Genomic DNA, 19,503 nt, shown 5'->3' with positions numbered 1-19,503 from the left:
ACTTCCCCCTGTTGCCACCAATGCTTTTGGCATGGACCCAGTAACCTCCCACCAACTGCAGCAGCCACCCAGGTCCTGGATTTGTGTGGTCACATAACCACTAGGAAAAAGATACAAAGGTTTCAACTGCTATTATAAATGATATGCAGCAATTAGTAAAGGCAGTGGGCAGCAAACATTTAAAACTAGATTTTTTAGATAGCCTTTTGTTCTTCAGGTGTTTGAATGAAAAACATGATTTTTGTTCTACCAGTGAAATATACTGGACAATAATTTTCTCCCCTACTTGAAATATCACCCTATACTCACTTAAACAGCTTTCTGATGATCCATGAGACCCACCCTCCTCCACCTCTGTTTTCTGTTGCTCCTATGCCTTACTACCGCCCCCACCCCCCAAAGACCTGAATAACCAAAATGGGAAATGCAAATATCAGGATTTATTAGGAACCAGAACGTACCAAAAAGAATGATATACAACTATGAAATGTTTATTGTAACTCTAAAAACACTGTGCATATTAAAAACAATGTGTAAATAGGCCCATAGTCATATGTATGAAGACCCCAACACTCCAATATTTAAAATGTTCTGGAATCCCTGACTACGGCTTTACCTCGACTATCCCTTAGAAAATTCCTGTTAAGCCCCTGTGCACAGATTCACAACTCGGGCAGCTTCTTACCTTGTTACCGTGAGCTGTGTATATTTGCAAGGGTGAGCATACATCTCTGCAGTATGGACTCCAACCAAGGTAAGCAATACGGGGGGGGGGGGGGGGAATAAAGGAGGTCCCCCTTGGACTTATTTTTGTACCACTTTTTTTTTTTTACCTATTATCCTGCTCTCCCTTCTTCATTTCCCTTTCCCTCTCTCTCGGGAATAAGCATTACCCCACCCTAAGGTGGGGGGTCGGTGCTGTACTATTATAGCATATAGCTATGATGAGGAAGAGCACAACTTCAGCACAACAAGACAATGCCAGCTCCCGTACCCAGTCACAATGAAGTGTCAAGGGGAACAAAGAAGCTGCCAAATTAGAGAAATTTGCCCATACCATGGGTCAGACCCCCACAAAAGGAGGGCAACAGAACTTGCAAGCACAGTCTAAGGCGCATATCGAGGCTGCAGCTGTGAGGAAGAGCCAAGGTCAAAGGCAAGCTATAGCAGCACCAGAGGTAAACCGCACAGGGTTGAAACCAGCAGGCGAGGTTATCCAGGATATCCAAGATGTCTCAGAACCCTTGACTGGAGCTGGAGCCTTAATGGAGGGTGAACCAACACTGAAGGAGGTCCTGCAGGCAATCAATTCCTTTAGGACATCTTTGTGTGAACTGTTTGACCAGCTTAAAACCATTAGGGAAGAGCTCTCCTTTGTTAGGCACGATCTACAAAAAGTAAGAGAAAGGACTACAGCCTTTGGAGGGAGAGTAAGTCTAGTGGAGGATGACCTGAACCCTCTTAAGCATGAGATAAGAACCATAAGAGAACAGATGGCTAATTATGAGATAAAAATGGATGACATGGAAAATAGGATGCAAAGGAAAAATGTAAGCATCGCAGGGCTCCCCAAACACAGTGAGGGCCCGACCCGGTGCCATTTCTTGAAAAATGGTTCTGGGAATTATTTGGAAAGGACACTTTTTCACCCATTTTTGCAATGGAGAGAGCTCATAGGGTGCCCTCTAGACCTCTTCCACCAGGGGGGCACCCAATATCCCTCCTGGTAAAAATGTTTTTTTTTTTTAATAAGGACAAACATAAGGTAAACATATTACGGAAGGCCAGGGAAATAGGTAATATTCTCTATGAAGGTGTAATGGTATCTATCTACCCAGATTTCTCACTGGAACTGCAAAAATGGAGGGCTACGTTTCTGGAAATTAAATGCAAGCTACAACAACTGAAAGTTTCCTACGCCCTGCTGTATCCAGCAAGACTGTGCGTGACCGCCCTGGGGGAGACTCTGTATCTTGATTCCCCAGAGGGGGTGGCAGGGTGGTTGGCATCCCATAAGGGACAATTATAGAAGAACCGGAACATAAAGTTTCAAAGATAAAAGTATAACTGCATGGGTGATTTAAGGGCACAGCTGATCACTTATTTGGCACATTAAGGAGCTGAGGTGGGGGGTTGCATTTTAGGTTAGAGGGAGTAATGTGTATGTGGCCCCCTTTCTCAAGGATATTTGGGAGAATTATTTTTTTCCCTCTTAATATTTGTATGAGTTCTTTTAAATGGACCTCAAATAGGAAATATGTCACAAAATTATCACAGAAGAAATATGATTGGAAGAATGGGTACTGCTTATTAACCTCCCTGGTGGTATGATTCGTTCTGGTTTTAGGTGCTGAAAGCGGTACAATTATTTTGCATGGAAATTTGGCGTTTTATATTGTAGTCCTGTAATTCTAAGGAATAACTCTCTTAAATCTGTTCAAACCAGAGTCTAGCAGACATCCCGGGTATGATAAAGTTTATAATATAATAATAAAAATGATTCAATAATGTAATCAAATCCTAAAACACTGAAAAAGGGACACTTTTTGGTTGCTATGGACAATCTCCAAATTCCAGGCAGAAAAAAACAGTATTTATAATATAAAAGTGCATGCAAGGCACTGCACAGACCACTAGGGACAAAGAGGTGTGTATTTTTTTTATACAGTACTGTAATCTGTAAGATTACAGTACTGTGTGTGTTTTGTGTACTTTTACTTTTTTGAATTTGGCGCAGATATCCGCTCCCGTGAGCCGTAACGTCGCAGGGAACAGAGCTCGGCGGCATTCGGCACTGTGTGAATCAAGCGAAGGACAGCTCGCTCACACAGCGCGGGGACATCGCTAGATTCAGGGGACAAGGTAAGTAACTTCTCTGTGTCCTCCCTGTATCTATGCGATCCCGAGTCTGGCTCATGGTTACCACTTATGATAGTAAAATCCCACCCCGAGCCAGACTCGGGATCGCCGCCAGGGATGTTAAAGAAAGATTACACAAAGTATATGGAAATCACACAATTAGTATTGGGTATTTTGAATTATATGCATTTGTTGAACACTAAATGGTTAAATGGTTAATTTTATGCAGGCAAAGAAGTTAATTATATGCTCTTGGAACATCCAGGGGTTGGGAGACCCTGCAAAAAACCTGCAGTTCTTTCTGTAGCAAAAATGTATGGGGTGGGACTACTCTGCCTCCAGAAGAAGCATCTCACCAATGTTACTATCCCATCTGGAGTGATGTTCACCAGCAGGCAGATTAAGACTGATGGCATTACATCTTTTTATATTGTATAATAGAGAACAGAACCTATGTATTGGTCAATTTATATATTCCTCCTACTTTCAATACTTTAATTTTGTATCAATTAATGGAGTTTATTCTGTACAAACCGGGTGTGCTGGTTATTGTTATGGGAGATTTTAACATGGTCATGGACCGGAAAGCCGTATAGGCTCCCTAGAGTGCGAAATCCGGAAGTCCGGCAGTACTCGTGTTTTTCCAGGACACACTCCACTCTCTCCAGAATTGATCTGGTATTGGGGAATGAGGAGGCATTCCAGGTGATGAGGTGGCAAAAAGATACATGCCAAGAGGTCTATCGGATCACTCCCCAATGACAGTATCGATAGAGCTAAGGGATATCGTCCTGGGGAGTGGAAAATAAGCCCCTTTTGGATGAAATTGATGGGCGACCCTGATGAGGTGCTAACAGCTTTAAGTTAATTTGTAAACTTGAATAGAGAAACTGCCCGGTGTGGGTAATTTGGGACACTTTGAAGGCCTTCCTCTGTGGTATAATGATAAAGCAAGTGTCAAAAAAAAAAAAAAAAAGACTAAGGACTGGGATAGGGTGGCTGGAGAGAGGGTGGCAACAATGGAAGAGTAGTAAGTGAACAACCCGACCCCTGATGCCCTCAGGGCTTGGTCAGAGGAACAACAGAGTTATAAGGACACTAATGGTTAGGAAGGCAGAGAATAAACTACTTTTTCAGAGGCAGAATACCTTTGGGGAGGGGCGAATGCTGGCCCATCTGGTCAAAGCAAATTCACCCCCATCTATGGTCTCCGCGATTAGTATTGGGGTGGGTAGGGTTTCTTTGCACAGTCCGGAAATTGTAGATAAGTTAAAAGAATATTATGAACATCTGTATAGCTCCTAGCGGGAGGAGATGGGGAGAAAGTGGATGTCTTTTTTAGGGGTTTGGCAATTCCGGCCCTCTCTGAAACCGATAGGGAGGCGTTGGACTCACCTATAACATTAGAGGAATTACAGTGGGCCACAAGGGAGATGACTGGTCAGAAATCTCCAGGACCCAATGGCCTTCCAGGGGAGACCTTCAGACGTTAAGGGAGGGTGTTACTTCCTGAGCTGCTGGGGGTCTTAAACTGGTCAGCGACGGTGGGGGTGCTTACTATATCTATGATGGAATCTACTATAGTTGTAATACATCTTCATATAGACCCATTTCCTTATCGGATACAGATATAAAAATCTTGGCAAAGGTCTTGGTGGCTAGGCTAAACAGGGTCATCCAGAAACTTGTCCACCCCGATCAGTCGGGATTTATCCCCAAAAGATCTACTAGTATATAGATAAGACGTGTACTTTAATTTACAGATCCTGGCTGACAGAGATGGATCGATGGCTATTTTGTCTTTGGATGCCGCCAAGGTCTACGACACCCTTGAATGGCGATATTTGTGGAGGGTCTTGGCTGAGTTCCAATTTGGTCCAGGCTTTATCAATTGGATAAATTTGTTATACAAAGTGCTAGAAGGAAAAGTGAGAGTGAACAGTAAATACTCTGACAAACTTCAATTGCTGAGGGGGATGAGAAAGGGGTGCCCTATACCCCCGCCCGCTCTTCACCCTCGCAATCCAACCTGGCAGTGGCTCTCAGGTCCTCCCCAGAGGTAAGAGGATTTAGCAGGGGAGTAGTGAAAGAAAAGGTGGCATTATATGCGGATGACCTTCTACTATTTTTTTTATTTTTATTTATTCTTTATTCATTTTTTCCCCAATACAAAATATCATACAGGTTAAGTATTACAATCAACAAAAAAATACAGGTCTCCTGCCATACTTGAACAGCCTCTTAGGGGTATAGTAGGCTCTGCATCAATTGAGATACTTTCTGTGAAGGCAAGACCAAAATCATCTGTCCCATCTCCAATATCTTCCTTCACTGCTCCTGCGGTATTTCCCCTATATCCGTTTCCCATCTCTCTCTCTCTGTCATTATGGGACTCAGAGCCAACAGTAGCTCCTTTACATAGCTGTCCAAATAGCTCGGAGATAAGTCCCTTAGTTGTGTCTGCCTTGAATATCTTTTGGAAAAGGGGGTCTTTATTCCATTCTAATGCTTGTGTCCTAATGTCAGAGGATCAACAGACTTCAGCATCGGTGCTTCCCTATGCGCCTGCGGGGTAGACCAGCGCAAAGGCACACACGGGTACGTGATATGGCGGGTTTGCGCATACGGGTGCACAAATTAGCGGGTCCACGCACACAGTAGTACGGGTTGGCGGACGCATATGTGCGATATGGTACAACGACGTGTGTGCATGTGCACACCTATGAGCATGGCTATGCACAACACCTGATCGCTCTGGCAGGCCTATAAAAGACAACCATTTGCTCTGTGTCTTTGCTGGTTTGTCTCTTCAGCTCCAGTGTTCCTGTGTTCCTGTGTCCCTGTGCCTGGTTTCCTGAGCCTTCCCGTTGTGACCTTGGATCGTACCTGACTGTTCTCTCAGACCTCTCCTGTGAATGGACCTCGTTTGCTTCTTGGAATTCCCTCTCTGCTGTTCCTGTGTTTGACCCTCGGCCTGCCTCCTGGACTTGCCTCTGCCTATTCCCCATGTTGTGATGCCTGGATTTACGGACTGGCCTTTGTGTATGATCCGACTTGCTCTCGGACTCTGATCTACCTCCCTGGTGTTTTACCCTCTGCCTCCTGCTGTTCTTCACGCCAACTGTTAGAACCCTTGCCGGGTGTTCTCTTCAAGTATATCCCAAGGCCATCTGCATGAGCATCTCTTCCTTCAGAAGACTTCCTGCACACAAGTCACCTGCTGGTAACCCGTGCTCCTTCGTGGCCTGTACCCTTCCACCCTCAGAGGTACTGTGCACCCAGTTGCAAGGGAAGCCGCTCTCAGCACTTCGGCCCCTGGTGAGTACCTGACAGTACAAAAAACAGTCATGTCAGGGGCCCGCAGAGCTGGCTCACCTTTGGAGGCCCTCTGCCAGCAGGTTGCAGCCCTCACCCAGGCGGCGCAACAACTCCAAGACAGCTACTTCCAGATTGAGGGCTGCCTTCAGCACTTGGCAATCTCTCCCAGTCCACCGGATTCTTCACCATCCACAGCCAGCAGCTCTTCTGCTTCGCAAGCCCAAGGCGGTGCCACACCTGCAGTAGTCATGACCCTTCCGGAACCCAGGGTCCCTACTCCTGAGCGTTTTTTGGACAGCCGGAAGAAGTTTAGGGCATTCAAGAATGCATGCCTCCTGTACCTGGCTCTGCAGCCCAGGACCTTCCACTCTGAATCGGTAAAGGTGGTTTTCATCATTTCTCTGCTATCCAATGAGCCACAGTCCTGGGCCCATAACCTCCTATAACAGAAGAGCCTCCTTCTTGATTCTGTAGAGACTTTCTTTGAAGCTATGTCACAACTGTATGACGATCCCCAGCACACCGCTACGGCCAAAGCTATCCTGCATTCCCTAACCCGGGGAAAGAGACCAGTAGAGGACTACATTGTGGCGTTTCGGAAATGGTCTGGGGACACTAACTGGAATGAAGCTGCCCTTAAATATCCGTTCCCTCTGGGCCTGTCTGAGACCTTAAAAGACAAACTAGCCCGAATAGACACCCCTATATCCTTGGAAGATCTGATCCAATTAGCTATCAAACTTGATCGATGTCTACGGAGCATCGCTCCGAACGCCGACTCCAGTCACCTAGACCCATGTGGATGCTACTCCGGGTACCCGCACCTGTTCCAGCTCACACCTCCTCTACTGATGGCGAACCCATGCAGCTGGGCTTGGTCCGGGCTCCACTCACCCCTGATGAGAGATTCCGTCGGCGTCAAGCCAACCTTTATCTATATTGTGGTGAAGCGGGCCATTTCATACGCAGATGCCCTGTGAGACCCAGTAAGTGCCGACCACGTGTTGCTGTGAATTCTCAGATTGCGGTTTCCACCCGGTCTCACCTTGTCCTCCTGGTTTCATTACAGGTGGCAGAAGAGGAGGTTCGGCTGGGAGCCATCATTGACTCTGGAGCCTGAAGTTGCTTTATGGACATAACCCTAGCTCGGAGCCTGCACGTTCCCCTCTGCTCTAAAAAACAACACCTTCAGATTCATCTGGCTGATGCCTTCAGCCTATCTTAATTTTTTGGACATCTTTGACAAGAAGAAGGCTGATACTCTGCCGCCCCATCGGCCCTATGATTGCCCGATAGACCTGCTACCCGGTTCTTTCCATTATCAGAGCCTGAACTAGAAGCCCTATGCTCTTACATAGATGGAAATCTGGAAAAGGGATTCATCCCACCATCCTCTTCTCCAGCTGGTGCAGGCATCTTTTTTGTTGAAAAAAAAAAGGACGGTTCTCTGAGGCCTTGCGTGGACTACAGGGAACTTAATAAAATTACCATTAAGAACAGGTACCCGCTTCCTCTCATACCTGAACTTTTTCAATGCCTAAGAACTGCCAAGATATTTACTAAACTAGATCTTTGGGGAGCATATAATTTAGTCCGAATCCGCGATGGAGATGAGTGGAAGACAGCTTTCAGGTCTATATTCCATGAGTATCTAGACAACTTCGTGATAGTATATCTTGATGATATTCTGATTTTTTCCAATTCATTAGAACTGCACTGTACCCAGGTCAGGAAGGTCCTCCTCGTCCTCAGAGAACATGGGCTCTACCTAAAAGGAGAAAAGTGTGAATTTGAAAGAGACACCATCCAGTTCCTCGGATTTATCATTACCACAGGAGGAATCTCAATGGATCCTCAAAAGATCAAAGCCATCCAGGAGTGCCCCGCATCTTCAGACAAAAGATCCGTCCAGCAATTTGCTGGCTTCGCCAATTTTTATCACAGGTTCTTCCAAGGATTCGCCACGATTATTTCCCCCATCACCCAACTGACCCGCCAGCAAGCCAAATTTCAATGGTCTCCACAAGCACAGGAAGCATTCGGTGAATTAAAGACTCTTTATATCAGCTCCCATCCTCCTACATTCAGATCCAAACGTTCCCTATGTGTTGGAGGTGGACGCCTCTTAATCCGCAACAGGTGCTATCCTCTCCCAAAGAAGAGGGCCGAAGGCTCTCCTTCATCCAGTCGCCTTCGCTTCCCGGAAACTCAGTCCTCTGGAGAGGAATTACGATGTCGGAGATCGAGAACTTCTCGCTATAAAGTTTGCACTGGAAGAATGGAGGTACCTCCTGGAGAGTACGTCTCAACCCATCATGATCTTTACAGACCACAGGAACCTGGAGTACCTCAGAGCTGCTAAACGCCTCCGACCCCGACAAGCACGCTGGGCCCTCTTTTTCTCCAGGTTCAATTTGCATATCACCTTCCGCCCCGGTTCCAAGAAAGGGAAAGCAGACGCACTCTCCCGTATGTTTCCAGAAGCCGAAGAACCACCTGAACCCGCAACTATTCTGTCTCCGCACAACTTTCTCCAAATCATCCAGCCCGATCTAGAAACTGCCATCAAACAAGCCACTAATCAAATCTCCAAAACTACAGCATCCTCCTTGGAAAGGAAACATGGTTTGCTATGGGCACACAGCAAGGTATTCATTCCTCCTTCAGTAAGACTCCAGATTTTGCAGATCTTTCATGATCACAAGATGGCAGGACATTTTGGGATCCAGAAGACTGCCGATTTAACCAGTCGTTCCTTCTGGTGGCCGGGTTGTAGAAGGGACTGCAAGAACTATGTCCAGTCCTGTATCACTTGCCAACGTAACAAGGGGGCAAACACCAAGGCCTGGGGACTTTTGAGGTCCTTACCTGTTCCCGAACACCCTTGGAGAGAGATCTCTATGGATTTTATTGTTGACTTACCACCTTCTGACAAATTTACTACAATCCTAGTAGTAGTAGATTGTCTCTCGAAGATGGCACATTTTCTACAGCAAGCATCTTTATCAAGGAAGTTGTGAGGCTACATGGGGTCCCCTCCAACATCGTGTCTGATAGGGGAATCCAATTCACCTCCAAATTCTGGAAGGACTTCTGCAAAGCACAGGAAATCAAGACTTCACGATCCTCCGCATACCACCCGCAAAGCAACGGGCAAACAAAGAACAAATCAGACACTAGAGCAATACCTTTGTTGTTTCTGCTCCTGCTCTCAAGACAATTGGTCCTCTCTCCTGCCCTGTGTGGAATTTGCTTACAATAACTCGGTACACTCTACCACCAACCAAACACCCTTTTGGGCCAATTACGGCTATCACCCTTCCTTCCTGCCAGTTTCCGTCCCCAAAGTCTCCCCTCCTGCAGTACAAGAACGGGTAAAATCAATCCAAAACAATTTCCCACAAATCCAAAAAGCTATGAGAAAGGCTCAGATGGACTACGAGAAATATTATAATAGGGGGAGGAAGAACTGTCCGAGTTTCAAGATCGGGGAAAAAGTTTGATTATCCTCTATTAACCTGACATTACCATACCCATCATGAAAACTCACCCCCAAGTTCATCGGCCCCTTCAAGATCAAGGGGGTGGTAAACCCAGTGGCCTTTGAATTATCGCTACCTAGTTCGTACAAGATCCATCCAGTGTTTCATGCATCCCTATTCAAACCAGTGATCCCAAGCTCCATTCAAGAAAGAGAAGTGGCCCCACCTCCACCGGTCGAAGAAGAATTTCAGGTGGAGGCCATAGTGGATTGTCGAAAGAGGGGGAGACAGACTCAATACCTGGTAAAGTGGAAAGGGTATTCCCCTGAATACAATTCTTGGGAACCCTCCAGTAATATTCACGCTTCTTGCTTAATACGGGATTTCCACCGTCGACACCCTGAGCTGACCAGCCAGATTGGGCATCTGGAGGCTGCCACTTGGGGGGGGGGGGGGGGGGCACTGTCAGAGGATCAACAGACTTCAGCGTCGGTGCTTCCTTGTGCACCTGCGGGGTAGACCAGCGCAAAGTCAGACACGGGTGCACGATATATGGCGGGTTTGCACATACGGATGCGCGAATTAGCGGGTCCGAGTGCACATAGTAGTGCGGGTTGGCGCACGCATATGCGTGATATGGTACAATGGCATGAGCGCAGCTATGAGTACCACCTGATCACTCTGGCAGGCCTATAAAAGGCAACCATTTGCTCTGTGTCTTTGCTGGTTTGTCTCTTCAGCTCCAGTGTGCCTGTGCCTCGTTTCCTGAGCCTTCCCGTTGTGACCTTGGATCGTACCTGACTACTCTCTCAGACCTCTCCTGTGATTTGACCTCTTGCTTGCTTCCTGGAATTCCCTCTCTGCTGTTCCTGTGTTTGACCCTCGGCCTGCCTCCTGGACTTGCCTCCGTCTATTCCCTGTGTTGTGACGCCTGGATTTACGGACTGACCTTTGTGTATGACCTGACTTGCTCTCGGACTCTGATCTACCTCCCTGGTGTTTTACCCTCGGCCTCCTGCTGTTCTTCACGACAGCTGTTAGAACCCCTGCCGGGTGTTCTCTTCAAGTATATCCCAAGGCCATCTGCATGGGCATCTCTTCTTTCAGAAGACTTCCTGCATACAAGTGACCTGCTGGCAACCCGTGCCCATTTGTGCCCTGTACCCGCTGTTCCACCCTCAGGGGTACTGTGCACCCAGTTGCAAGGGAAGCCACTCTCAGCACTTCAGCCCCTGGTGAGTACCTGACACCTAAATTGGACTTCTAAGGCATGTCCAATCTGTAAATCTCTATAAAATGAGTGATATGGTACATTATATTCTCTTCTCAATTCCAGGAAAGTTTTTAAAGTATTGTCAACATATAACTGAATCAGCCTATTTATACCCTGTACTTCCCAGTCTTTACCCTTTCCTATTGGCAACAATTCCTGCAGGTTCTTGTTACTCTAAAGGGAAGTATGTTCAAGTAACCTAGTGTAACCCCTCTGTTTCTTGGCTTTTTTCCATACTTATTACCATTTTCGTTATAGAATTCCTATGATAAAAATAATCCACTTCCAGCGCATCCACTATTGTATTATTCAAGGCTCCTGATAACATTATTCTCCCATTAACTGCTGCAGCTGTGCTGCCAAAGAAGAACTCACGGGGTGAGGTACTGCTAAGCCCCCCTCCCCGGTCAGGAGCTGCAAAGCCGGATCCTAGCCTGTCCCCCTTTCCAAATTAATTCTCTGAAAAGGGTTTCAATTTTTTTAAATATTTTTTTACAAATCCACACTGGGGAATTATGTATTAAATACAATAATTGTGGCATTCATATAATTTTAATCAGGCTGCATCGGCCTGCTACTGACAGGTGGAGCCGATTCCACATATTCATTTTTTGTTTAAATTTAGTCAATAATGGTATTATATGTTTACTAATATACTGATTAGGCTCTTTCGTCTGGAGTGTCCCCAAGTATTTCAGTGTATCTGCTACCTCTAATTGAGGAATTACTGATATAATTGGGCTACTCATAGGGTCCATCAGTAGGATCTCCGATTTCTCCCAATTTATCACTAGTCTTGTGAATCTTCCAAATTCCTCCACTATGTTCATTGCTTTTCCTAGAGATTGCCCTCTATCCCCTAGGAAAAGAAGACCATTGTCCGCATATAAAGCGATTCTTTCCTTTCCTGTCCTCCTCTGGAATACTTTTATCTCAGGGCTCAATCTTAATGCAATTGCCAATGGTTCCATAGCAAGGGTGAAGAGCAGGGGTGACAATGGGCACCCCTGTCTTGTCCCCCTTTCCAGTTGAATCTTATCTGAGTATTCATTATTGATTCTGACTTTAGCACTGGGATCAGTATAAAGCATTTTTATCCATCCTATAAAAGAAGGGAAAAACCTAAATTTCCCCATAACCCGCCAGATATATCCCCACTCCAGGCTATCAAAAGCTTTGGTCACATCCAGTGACAACACGGCTCTCAATGCCACATTCTCTGACAGGGTCTGCGGGTTCAGGAATGTTCTAATATTCATACTGGTGGATCTGTTAGCAATAAATCCAATTTGGTCTGGATGAATACGTTTTGAGACAATTTTGTTCAGGCTAGCTGCCAACACCTTAGCTAATATTTTAGCATCAGAGCATAACAGAGAAATTGGTCTGTATGAGGCTGCACCTAACAGGTCTTTCCCCTCTTTATGTATCACTATAATAGTTGCTTCTAGCATTGAGGCAGGCAATCTTCCCTCCATTGCTGCTCCTCTCAGTGCCCTGAGCAACTCCGGAAGTAATATTTCTCCATATTTATACTTCTCCGTCGGGAGTCCATCCGGAACAGGGGATTTTTGATTAGCCATCCCAGCTACTGCCTGTTGAAGTTCTCTGAGAGTTATTGGGGCTTCCAAGTCCTCTCTATCCCCTTGCGTAATGGTCTGTATCTCCGAATTCCCAGAAAGTTATCCATTACTCCCTCCTCCACCATTCTCTGCAATGTATAAAGTTTTTTTTTTTTACAATAGTCACTAAATGTGCCTATGATCTCTGAAGTGAGAGAAGTAATCTCTCATCCTGTTAACCTAACTGTGGGTATGGTAGAGGGGGGAGCATTGGATCTCACCTTCTACTATTTCTAGGTGACACACAGACTTCCCTATTCAGGGCAATGGAAATAATTACAAATTTTGGTTGATTATGCGGACTTGCCATGAACTGGGAAAAATCTGCATTGTTACCAGTAGACCCCCTGGGGGATCCTTTGCCCGATGAGGTTGCTCAGATTCAAATAGTGGATAAAATGAAATATTTGGGAATTAACATTACAAGAGACCCAAACAGCATATCACAAATAATATTGTCCCACTTCTGGAAAAATTTAAGGGAAAAATTTAAATATGGAAACGTCTCCCATTATCAGTAGCAGGATGATGCAAGTTGATTACAATGCTATGGATGCCACAGATTTTGTATGCATTACACAACTCGTCAGTGTGGGTATACAAAAAGTGGTCTGGCAAAAATCTGCTTACGTTCCCTACAATTACAAAGACAGGAAGGAGGGGTTGCACTTTCGCATCCTCAGAGTTACTTCCTTGCAGCACAATTACAGCATATGGGAGGTTGCAATGGGTTGGAAGGGGGATACGTAGGGAGGGAAATGTTGCTACAAAAACACTCCGCATTGATCAATGGTGGAAGCCATTGAGGCAGACTCTCTCCCTTCTAGGCTCCCCACACTAAGCTTAATGATAAGAGTATGGGACACAGTGATGACTCTGTTGTGGCATAGAGGACACAGAGTAAACCCCCCTATGGGAGAATAGAATTTGGGAGAAATTCAGAAGATGGGGACAATCAGGAAATGGGAACAGTGTGAAATAAAGTTTATTAGCCAGCTATAAAAGGATGACATTCTGAAATCTTTTCAGGAACTGAGGAAACAATACACAATATTGGCTAAATCTTTTTTTAAGATACCTACATGTTAGGCATGATCTGGGAGAGCAGTTTAGAGAGAGGGCACTGGAATGGAGCAAGATTCCTTTGCTCCTGAAGGTAATTAATGCAACAACCCCAAAAGGCCTTATTTCAAGCTTATATCCACATATATATAAGGGGAGTCTGGAGGGAATATGGGCCCCACCAGGTAGGAGGAGGTGGGAACAAGATGTAGGAACTATAAAGGAAGAAGAGTGGAGCAGAGTCCTCGAATTGAGCCCCTTGGTATCACTTCCCCCTCCCAAAGGATTTCACATCGGTTTCTGCTGTATAGAGCTTATTATACCCCTCAAAGGCATTTTGTGTTTGGCCGAAAGCTGTCCAAGGTGCAGGGAAAGGGAAGGCAATTTAATCCACATGTTTTGGAGGTGTCTGAAGTTATTCCAGTATTGCAGGGAGGTAGCTGCGGGCACAAGTCAGGTAATCGGAGGACCCCCAAACCTGGAAGCTAGGCTCTGTGTTTTGGGGCTTGCAGAGGGGGAGGAAAACCCTGGATGCACCCAGGTTGCAATCCTCAGGTGTCTATTTCAGGCAAGGAAATCAATAGCACAAAGGCGGCAATCGGCCTTACCATCATCATGTACAGAATGGTAGCAAGGTATAAACAAGAAAATTTGGAAGGAAAAATCTGTATATGTCAGAAAAGGTTGCATAAAGAAATATGAAGAGAACTGGAAACCGTGGTGGGAGGTAAAGGGGTATCCCCCCTAGAATGAGGCAGAAGATATTAGCTGGAACTATCTGTACAGAGGGAGGAGGACAAGGGGCTGAAGAGTGCATAGGGATAAATGATACCCATGTCAAAGGGAAAAGAAAAGGAATAGAGAACAAGCGTAATAAAGATAAGAGGTAATATATTGCAATTAGAGAGATGAGTGATTGAGGGTGAAAGGTGAAAATTAGGGAAGGAGGATGGTCAAGAGTGGTACTGGAATTGTGTGGGTGGAGATGGAAGGGAAGGGGTTTGAATGCTTCAAGAGGGGGTGATGGGAGGGTAAGTGTGGTGGAACTAAATGGAATGTGAATGGAAGGTAGATGGACATGTCATAGAATAAACAGAGCAAGTTATTGTGAACATGCTTCCTAATTATTATTTTGCATTTTTGTGTGTAAAATGGTATTGGGAGGGGATAAGGGCCCCATCTATGACAATATTTTTAGATTTAAGTTTAAAAAAAAAAAAAAAAAAAAAGAATTGAAATGCTTTGTGGTGTTAACATGTATAGTTCTAAAGACAAGGTTTTTTGGATCAAATGAAGCACTATATACAATGCCTTGACAAAGTATTCATACCCCTTGATAACCAAACATGTAAATGTATTTTATGTGATAGACCAACACAAAGTGGCACATAATTGTGAAGTGGAAGGAAAATGATAAATGGCTTTCAAAATATTGTTACAAATAAATATCTGAAAAGTGTGGCATGCATTTTTATTCAGCCCTTTACTCTGATACCCCTAATTCAAATCTAGTGGAACCATTTGGTCTCAGAAGTTATCTAATTAGTAAATAGAGTACACTATTTATAGTATAAAAACAGCTATTCTGTGAAGTTCTCAGAGGTTTGTTAGAGAACCTTAGTAAACAAACAGCATCAGACAGGTCAGGGATAATGTCATGGAGAAGTTTAAAGCAAGGTTAGGTTATAAAAAAAAAAATATCCCAAGCTTTGAACATTTCACGGGGCACTATTCAAACCATCATCCGAAAAAATAGGATTTTTTGTACTCACCGTAAAATCCTTTTCTCTGTAGTTCCCCGACTGACACAGCTCCTTTCTTAAACCATCGGGTTGTTACGCCACCTTCAGGAGAGGACTAGGCAGAACATGTTAATATGTTATAACAAAACTAGAACTTTCTAGTTCTGTCCAAGGGGCGGTCCCTTAGGTAACAACCCCCCAGCCTGCTCCTGCAGCTTCAGTATGTCAACAAGCAGTATAACGTAAAAAAATAGGAGGGGAGGGTGCTTTGTCAGTCAGTGAACTACAGAGAAAAGGATTTTACGGAGAGTACAAAAAATCCTATTTTCTCTTACATTCACTGACTCACACAGCTCCTTTCTTAAACCATCGGGAAGTCCCCAAGCAGTGCCAAAATGAGGGGTGGGAAACACTATAAAAACTTCACCCACAATGGCATGTGGGAAACATTATAAAAAATGCTCCTCAATCTGGGAGTCACTACCTTACAAACTGCCTCAAAACTTGCGGTAGCAAATGCAACAGCGCATTTACTTAAAAGTAACTGTTTTTCACAAAAAAAAAAATGTAAGTGCAATTGCAAATTACACAGCCGCCTGCAAAACTTTGCGGCCAAAACAGGCATCAGCCGATGCACCAACATCTACCTTGTAGAATTTTGTAAAGGTGTGGATAGATGACCAAATCGCCATTTTACACACTTAAGCAACAGACGCTTGCTGTCGGAAAGGCTAAAGACGTTCCAATTGCCCTGGTGGAGTGGGCTGTGACCTGAAAGGGGGCCACCTGCCCCTTCAAGGTGTAGGCCTGTACTGTCTGTCTGATCCACCTGCAAATGGTGGCCGAAGAGACCGCCATGCTTTTTTTCGGACCAGCCACCGAAACAAACAAGGAGTCTAACTTCCGAAAGGGAGCCGTAGCAGACAAATACACCCTCAGAGCTCAGACCACGTCCAGGGAATGGAGGGCCACCTCCTTAGGATGTGTCGGTTTACGACACAGAGATGGTAACACAATGTCTTCATTGATGTGGAATGCCGAAACCACCTTCGGCAGAAAAGAAGGTTGCGGACACAACACCACCTTATCCTTGTGGATAACCAGATAGGGCAACTTGCAAGATAAGGCTGCCAGTTCCAAAACCCTCCTGGCCGATGTAATGGCCACTAGAAAGACCAAGTAAACAGAAGGATCTCTCTGATATTTTCAAATAGCGGTTTCTGAAGCGCCGATAACACCAGATTCAGATCCCACGGGGGGGGTAACTGTGGGCGCACTGGAGGAACTACATGTCGCACCCCTTGAACAAAAGTGCTCACTAGAGAGTGAGATGCCAGGGGTCGTTGAAAAAAACCACAGCCAAAGCTGAAATTTGTCTTTTAATGGTGCTAAAGCCAATTTCTAGTCTACTCCTTGCTGTAGAAACAGCAGGATCCTGGATATAGAAAAGTAGAGCGGACACCATCCTTTCTCCTCACACATGGAGATGTAGGCCTTCCAGGTACGATGATATATCTTCCGAGAAGATTTCCATGATCTCAGTATAGTTGGAATCACCGAGTCTGAAAGACCCCGGCTTCTCAACACCTGGCTCTCAATAGCCATGCAGTTAAAACCAGCAATGGTAAAGCAGGATGGAGAATCAGACCTTGAGACAGCAGGTCCTCTCGTAACGGCAGTCGCCATGGGGCGTCCGCCACCAGGCGAACTAGGTCTGCATACCAGGGGCGCTGGGAACAATCTGGGGAAATCGTTATAACTGGAATCCCCTCGGCCCCACTCTGCGGAGCAGACGTGGTAACAGTTTCAGCAGAGGAAAGGCATAGATCAGCTGGTACTGATCCCACGGAACCACCAGCCCGTCTGCCCAAGGATCTCTTGTCCTGAACACGAATCTCGTCACCTTCGGATTGAGACGGGAGGCCAGAAGATCCATGTCTGCTGTGCCCCATCACAGGCACAGTAGCCTCAACATCTCCAGATGCAACGCCCATTCTCCTGGGTCCAGCATCTGGCGACTTAGATAGTCCGCTGCCAGTTCGCCACTCCCAGGATGTAAATGGCCGATAGGCCCGATACATGTCGCTCTGCCCACTGAAGGATGTGAGCGACCTCCCGTGTAACGGCCGAGCTTCTTGTCCCTCCTTGGTGATTGACATAGGCCCCCGCCATGGCGTTGTCTGATTGGATCCTGATCGGACAACCTCAAAGTCTTATCGACCATGTGGAGAGGCATAGCCTGATCGCTCGCAGCTCGAGTAAATTGATCGGCAACTTGGATTCCTCCTCCGACCAGAGGCCCTGGGTCGACTGAACTCACATTACTCCACCCCAGCCGGTTAGGCTGGCGTCCGTCGTAATCACTGTCCAATGTAGAGGTAGGAAGCGGACCGAAGTGCCGGGGACCTCAGCCACCAGAGCAGGAAGTCCCTGACTAACTGGCTCACCTGAATTTGCCGATCCAGGGATAACAGAGATTTGTCCCATTTTGTCAAGATCTCCTTCTGCAAGACTCTGGTGTGAAACTGGGCATACGGTAATGCCTCGACGGAGGCCACCAGGAGTCCCAGGACTCGCATGCAGAAGCGTAGCGATGACCACCTGCGGTTCATCAGCAGTTTTACCACAGCTCTGAGAGTCTGCAGCTTGTCTGAAGGAAAAAAAATTCTTGATTCCATGGAGTCCAGCAGTAAGCCTAGGTACTTCAAAGGCTGAGTTGGTACAATCACAGACTTTATGTTCAACAGCCACCCAAATTCCTGCAGGGTCTGCATGGTGATCGCCACATCCTCCTTTAACTCTGAGGCGGAAGATGCTCTCAGGAGGAGATCATCTAAGTAACCTACGATCGCGACCCCACGTTGTGGCAGCAACACCAAAACGGGAGCCAATACCTTGGTAAAGACTCGGGGGCTGATGCCAAGCCAAAGGGGAGAGCCACAAACTGGTAGTGGGCTTCCCCAACTGAAAATCGCACAAATTTCTGATGCCGAAGGCATATGGGTATATGCAGGTATGCATCCTGGATGTCCAAAGATGCCAGGGAGTCCCCTTGATGGAGTGCAGCGACCACTGAGCCAACTGATTGCATTCTGTACTTCTGTACTTTTACAAAGTAATTGAGGGTTTTTAGGTCCAAGATTGAACATAACCCTTCCTTTTTGGGGACTAAAAACAGATTGAAGTAGAACCCCTGGAAACGTTCCGGCTCCGGAACAGGTACTATCATCCCTTACCGACTCCATTAGGGCCTCCCAGCGAGCCGGGAGTATGGGTATGCTGGAGCGGAAGAATCTGTTTGGTGGCCAAGAGAGAAACTCTATCTTGTAGCCAGAGGAAATCAGATCACAGACCCATTGGTCGGACAGCCGAGAGGCCCACCGGGCTGCAAACTCCCGAAGGCGACCCCCCACCCTTTTGCTTGCAGGCTTGTAAGGCTTGGGTCGTCCTTTTGGGCTGGGGACGTTTAGCCGAAGCCCTGGGCGGATAAAAAAGCGGCTTGTGAGTGGAAAATGAGGGCCCTTGCCTATGGCGTGGTTCCTTAGCCTTCCTGGCCTGTGGGAGCAGTGTACTGTTACCACCTGTGACATTTGTAATAATGTCATCCAATTAGGCTCCAAAGAGCTGCAGGGTAAATCCGTCAGGGCTTTTTTTAGATGCCTGGTCAGCCTACCAGCATTTTAGCCAAATCAGGCACCTCAGCACCACTGCTGACACTTAAGCCCTGGATAATAGAAGGAGGGTATCCAGGGCCACATCAAACGTACTTAAGGCCTTGCACTAACTGGTCTGCTAGTTCCACACAGACAGGGGAAGCCTGTTGCTCCCCCAATTTGCGGTGCAAAAGTTTTGCCCACTCAGTAAGTGTCTGTGACACAAGTGCGGATGCCAGTACTGGTCGCACTGCTGACCCCACAACCGCAAACAAGGAACGAGTCACTGCCTCTGCCTTCCTGTCTGTGGGGTCCTTAAAAGCAGGAGTCCCCTCTAACGGGATCGTGGTTACTTTATTTAACTTGGATACTGGGGAGTCCACGACCGGAGGAGCGGACCATTTTTTGAGAAGGCTCTCCTCAAAGGGGTAACGCACTGCCATGTATTTGGGGACCGAAAAGGACAGTTGCGATCGACCCCATTCCTTTTAT

The 19,503-nt window shown here is 46.2% G+C and overlaps 1 protein-coding gene across 4 annotated transcripts in view; it reads right to left on the bottom strand.

Moving 5' to 3' along the window:
• OGDHL (oxoglutarate dehydrogenase L) overlaps positions 1 to 19,503 on the bottom strand; it is a 344,487-nt gene that overhangs the window by 173,900 nt on the left and 151,084 nt on the right. The window lies entirely within an intron of this gene.

This window comes from Lithobates pipiens, unplaced genomic scaffold, assembly GCF_037356315.1.
Source record: "Lithobates pipiens isolate NorthernLeopardFrog02 unplaced genomic scaffold, aLitPip1_a1.2 Scaffold_25, whole genome shotgun sequence".
Classification (NCBI taxonomy): Eukaryota; Metazoa; Chordata; class Amphibia; order Anura; family Ranidae; genus Lithobates; species Lithobates pipiens.
The sequence above is the reverse complement of the archived record's forward strand: the minus strand, read 5'-3'. Positions and strand labels throughout refer to the sequence as shown.